This window comes from Rhopalosiphum maidis, chromosome 2 (genome assembly GCF_003676215.2).
Source record: "Rhopalosiphum maidis isolate BTI-1 chromosome 2, ASM367621v3, whole genome shotgun sequence".
Classification (NCBI taxonomy): domain Eukaryota; kingdom Metazoa; phylum Arthropoda; class Insecta; order Hemiptera; family Aphididae; genus Rhopalosiphum; species Rhopalosiphum maidis.
Genome location: NC_040878.1, coordinates 91,561,115 through 91,567,551, shown reverse-complemented (window position 1 = coordinate 91,567,551; position 6,437 = coordinate 91,561,115).

The following is a 6,437-nucleotide window of genomic DNA, read 5'->3' as shown; positions in this document are numbered from 1 at the left end:
ACCTAATTTAAAATTCGATTTATCTTGTAGCATTTGGTAATATTTGACATTGAAACATTATTAACAATTATAAAAATTAATCATATTCATTTAAATCATATAGTTGCAGAGACGAAACATGGGTAGAAAAATATAAAAATAAATTTGCTCTCTCTTTAAAATAAGAGTATTAAAAGTATTAAATTGAATAGCCAGCATATATTACAAACAAAAGCTTAAAATTTCTTCAAAAAACAAAACATAAAACAATATTTTGATTTAGAATAGTTTTTTAGAGTAAGTAGTAAGTTATTCACTACCTATTATAATATTATTACTTATATATTTTTTTAATAATATAATAAAAATCTAAAAAAATACATAAAATGTACAAAAAATACAGAATATATTTAAATAATATAGATTCTTACTATATTCTACATTTACAAGACGGTAACAACCCACGTGAGTGAAGAGTCCTATAGGTTAAGTACCTAACCTAACCAAAGTGCACACGTTTTTTAATTGATCATGATTCATGGTATTCTTTAAGAATGTCTTTATTCGTTTCAATGCATAGTGCACTATTATTCCTTTCACTTGAATAAAATAATTGTGACAGAAATGCATAATATCAACTGTAACTATTTGGTCAACTATACTCAGCTCTTACAGTATACATCTTTTAAATCAGCTATAAAATATAAAATAAACAATGTCAATGTCTATAAAAAAAGTAACTATCGTTATATATACTAGCTTCATACTAGCTTTTTAGTCTTTAGGAAAATGCTACCCAAATGTTAATCTTATTAGTGCTTATTTGTGCATAAAAAATCGCAAATGTCAACATTTTCAAATGTACATGTTAAAATAACTATAATCATAATAAATTTAAAAGTCTTTGTGTACCCACCAGTCTTTGATAAAAAAAGTTAGTGGCCAGATAATCATTTAAAAAAAAAAATTGGAATAAGTTTAAAAATCTTTTAATACAATAACTTTTTAGAAATAGTATAAATTTAAAACTGGTGATGGAAACGTTGTATATAATTAAAACGATAAATACCATTAGAATCTGTTTAACAACAAAATAAAGGTACCTAAAAATACATAAAATGTCATATATTCATACATCATAGTCAATATCTATTTGATAATTTTTTTGGTGAGTTATTAATAATTTGGATGAGCTAAGCCCTTTGCCCACTTCTAGTCCGCAAACCACTTAACCCTACTTTTTCACTGAGCCTGACACTTCCTAGTATGCTTCTGGATAGTTATATCTATAGTTTCACAACTTTCTGGTACCATTACAACTGTACTCGAAGACATTAACTTTGTTTTGGTGAAATTTAAGAAAAAAGTATGAAACATTGTTAGATCACTTATGAATATTATAATTGCTTTAATTGTTTTTGACCCATGTAGTAAAACTAAGTTCAGATGAAAAGCATAATTATATAACAACAATGTGTAAACAAAGCATTTGACTAAATGTTTTTAATAATAGCATACATGTACGCTTATTGGCTTATTTATTTTTTTTTTGTATTTATCAATAAAAATTTAAAATTACTATACATAATTTGATAATTACAATACTTAATTATCTATCTCTTTTAAAAAAATCTTGAGTTAGAGATAGAGAGTGAGATGGTTATTATTAGTTATTAGTTATTTAATTTTTTTTTTAACGTTTTCCCTCTGACAGTGCGTGTTCAATTTGATTTTGGCCAATCAACTTATTAAATTGTTTTTTGACAAAAAAAATGTTTTTCAGATAATGCATTGATTTTTTTTTGTTTACTCGTATTTATGTTTGTAATAATAACTATAAATATCATTGTTTATAATGTCGTTAACTATACATCCGTCGACGATTTCATTTTACTAACGTAAAATATATTATTATCAGAATAGCATACATTTAATAAAATAATATTATACTAGTTCAGAAAAGGACGTCGATAATGTGTGCAGATTGACGGATAACAAATAACTATAAATTATAATAATGGTAATGAGCGCCAGACATGTCATATCAATTTTACAACACGTACTCGTATTCCGAAACTTTGTGCACCCGCCGGCCACCATATAGATAAACAGATACAGTACAAACTACAAAATCACGTACATAAGAATGAGACAAACGTCTTGGTGTCTCAACTTAACATCTGTTTGTGTATAATTACTATAATTGTTGTTACGAATTACATATCGGATACTAAATGTGTTAGATGAAAAAAAAAAATTAATAAAATTGATATTTTTCATTGACATAATATCTACCAAATTTGAAAAACAAATATTTTATAAATTATTTTTCATATTATATAGATGAGGATTGAATGTTGATACTGTCCATTGTCTATCTTATGATGCTTCATCAGTTTGTATTAACTGAATATTTTTAATGGAGATATAAGTAAAAAATATAACGCCTTGCAATAGTCAATGATAATATAAATAATAAATAGAAAATACTATAAGTATATATGATATATATATTATATAATATGACATTTATGTAATATGTATAACTGCAAAAATAACTTTGCAATTACTTGAATTGTAAAATTACCTGTATATATTTATAATGTACGTTTATATTTTATTTGTATAGTATTTTTTAAATTTCTTACAATCATTTTCATTATGAAATATTTTTCAATAATCATATAGGTTAGATATATTGGAAAAATTTCCAATTACAATAATGCCTTTGTATAATTGTGAATTCGTGTTAATTAATTAATATAATAAGACTATATGGCAGCTGTATAACTTCAACAGCAAAATGTATACGATAATAATTGTAATTATATAATTACAATATAATATATTTTATATCGGTATAATTGGATTTTTTCATTAGCACGTGCAACAATTGCAATAGAATAAGTAATGTAAAACGCGTTACCTTTACTTATAGAATATTATATTACTATATTACTTACCTATATATATATATATATATTACCATTGTATATTTTGTAGGTATGACTGGAATGAGAACATTATCTGAAGATAGAATATGTGTACTCCGAAATCTGAAACCTGAGTACATAGTCTGATAGTCATTCAAATATATATAACGCATAATAGGAACTCCATGATAACTGAAAATTTTATTTACTAATAGAGGTCACTAATCAATGAGACCAATGAGTAATAATTATTAAAAATTTATAAATTTATTTTGATGAGAATCTACAAGTTGCAAGTACCAACCCCTGGATCTCTATCAGGCACCAACTCAACTTTCATGTTTGGTGGGGGTACGTAGGCTTATGATTTTTCCTACTTCTACTTACACACATATTTATACAAAATTATTACCATTTACCGCTAATTCAACTTTCAATTTCAATTACATCGACAATAAAGTTAGCAATGATAGCTATTAATCAAAGGCGACGACGTTCTACGAACACCGGAGCGTACGGAACACTTGACCTAATCGCTACTATACTATAAATCTAAAAATAATTTTCAACGAAATAATCAATGAGCAATAGCCATAAATCTTATTATGCACAATATTATTATTAAAACTTAAAAGGGCGCCACACTCATATGATTGTCTCTATCTTACGAACATACAATATAACAAATGTATGTTTAGCAGTTCCAATTATGTGCAAAATCCTTTATTAGTAGAGATAATTTACCTTTTAATATTTTATAAAAATTAAACACACGAACAATATCTGTGCTTTACTGCTTTCAGATGGTTTTTTTTACATTATTTTAATTTTTAAGTTACAAAAATTGTTAAATTGAAATATTTTCTTGTCACTTGCTTAAAAATTAAAATATATTAAAAACCTACATGAAAGCGCGGATAATATTATTACCTTTAAATTTATTAATTAGTCAATTCACCACTTTTAATTTTAATTTACTAGATCTAACATAATAATAAATTTTAAAATAAAATAAAATGTCATTGTAATAGTATATTTTTGACAAAGCAATACACTATAATAATAATTATTAATGTATAAAGAAAGATATAGAAATACTTTTCTTTTGGTGATGAGAGAGTTAGCCTCTTATATTTTATCAGAATCGTAAGACTTATTTTTATGAGCATTATTTTGGCAATATGACATAGTACATTATTGAATTATGGAATATAGTTCTAAACAAATATGTACGTTTCCAATTTATATTATTCTGATAAAATACATTACAACTATAAAATAAATACGATTTCAAAATAATATTTTAATATTTAATTTCAAAAATACTTAAGCTTTATAGTTGATAGACTTTTGAATTTTTCAAATGATATACGTTTTCGAGTAAATACTTTTTACTGACAAAATAAATATTTCTAAATCAATATAATTCAGAAAGGTATATTTTTTTAATTTTTTTTTTTTATTATCCAGTTTATTTATACACTCAATATTATATAATACGAGTATACTTTAAAAGTTAAAACATTTATTTATAAATATTGTGGCATTGTGCTACAGGATACAACGTTACAGCGCATTCAATATTATCATATATTCGTGTTGTAGTTGTATCATTGTCCATTGAGTAACACTCGCGTGGGTCTTACCTTTTACTATTTATTATACGATAAGTCAAGTGTTATACAATAATTCCAGTGATAATTTGAAGAGGGGGATGCATTATAATTTATTAAAAAACACTATAAAAAGTTGAAATTAGTGTTTCTTGACTCTTGTTATTAGTTATGTTTAAAATACTCGGAACAGGCGGAACAGGCGTAATAGTATTTTATATTATTTTAATGGTATTTTTACTTCATACAAATATAGAATACAGACATAATACGCGTGTATGAGTGTGTATTAATAAAACAAACTGATTGATATAAAAAATTATATGAGAATTTTCTTAAAATAAAATACTAAATTTATTGTTTTAATATTCATTCTTTGAAAAATGAATCATTAAATTTCTTTAAACATCAACGTATATTATTATGTTATATGATGATAAGCATTGTTGCGGGGGCATTCAAACGTTATGAAATAATAGAAATATTATTTCAATTAATAATTTCATGGAAATCGTTTTTAGAGACCAAGTACAAACTATATAAGGTCGTAGTTTGTAATGATTTTTGAGTTTCGATTCCTAAAGGCGGTCATTAAAAATCTGTAGATAAGCCATTTAACCGTACACTTACGCATAATTTATAATTTAATTACTAGGTAAAGACGGTATAATCAAGTCGCTTGAGGCAATAAGGCTTATTATTTATTTTTTTTCTAGTTTAAATCATACTCCGATAGACGATAGTATTGTTGCATCGCTTAAAGTTTTATTATTATATTATAATATATTATAATATATATTGTACAGTATTAAAAATTATATAACTCATCATAACCGCTCTTCTTAGAAATTAGAATAAATGCGTATTGTATTTAAGTACATATTTATTATTTACTATTCACTAATTCAGTAATAAAAATTATTTAGCAAGTTATAAGTTGTGAGTTAGTGACATATAATTTAAATGAATAATTTTACAATATTTATGAACGATCAGTATGCGACACAATTTAAATACACAATTATAAAAATATATTTAAATATATCGACTATTAAAAAAAAAAAAAACATCGTCTAAAAATGTAGCACTTGCTTGTATAAATTATTATTCAAACATTGCTTTGAGCATTGAGTTATTTTTATAAATGTATATGAAAAAAATTAACTCTGTTTATTATTTATTTTGTAATTAATTAATAATTCATTAAAATATAATAACCTATTTGCTCAATTTAATAGCAGACGTGTTACCTACTACATATTATTTGTATATAATATACATAAATATATTGTATGTACATTTGTGTGTAGTTTCAAAATTAGCTTATTATTATCTATATACGGTATACATATAGGCTATACCTATATTTATCTTTGTAACAGCTGCTAATTAACACTGTAATATTTTTATAACAGTATTTTGTGATTACATCCAATATAATATAATATATAAAAGTTTGAAAAAGAAGTCATGGCTATAATGACTTCATAGTTCATACTACTCGTACAATAGAATTGTTTTGAATTTTAAATATCGTATTTTGCAATACACATGGAATATTATAATAATATGTATTATACTATTAAACCATTATACGTTCAATACTTTTTAAATATTATGTAGGTCTTACCTCCTACACTATGTACGATAAACACACAGCAGATAACTAATATAAACTTTACACTAGCATCGCGGTGACTGTTTATAGGTACCTACTATTATTCTATAAGTTTTCCAGTTGAAATTCAAGTGCAACGAGTACCTCTACGTGATGATTTCCAAAGTGTAAGACTGACATCAAACGAACCGGCCCCGTCTGTAGCAATGGGACACTAGGTGTATGGCGTATAATATTATATAGCTATAAACAGTGTGATAAGTGGAAAGGAATGCAGACCACAAACGTGACCTC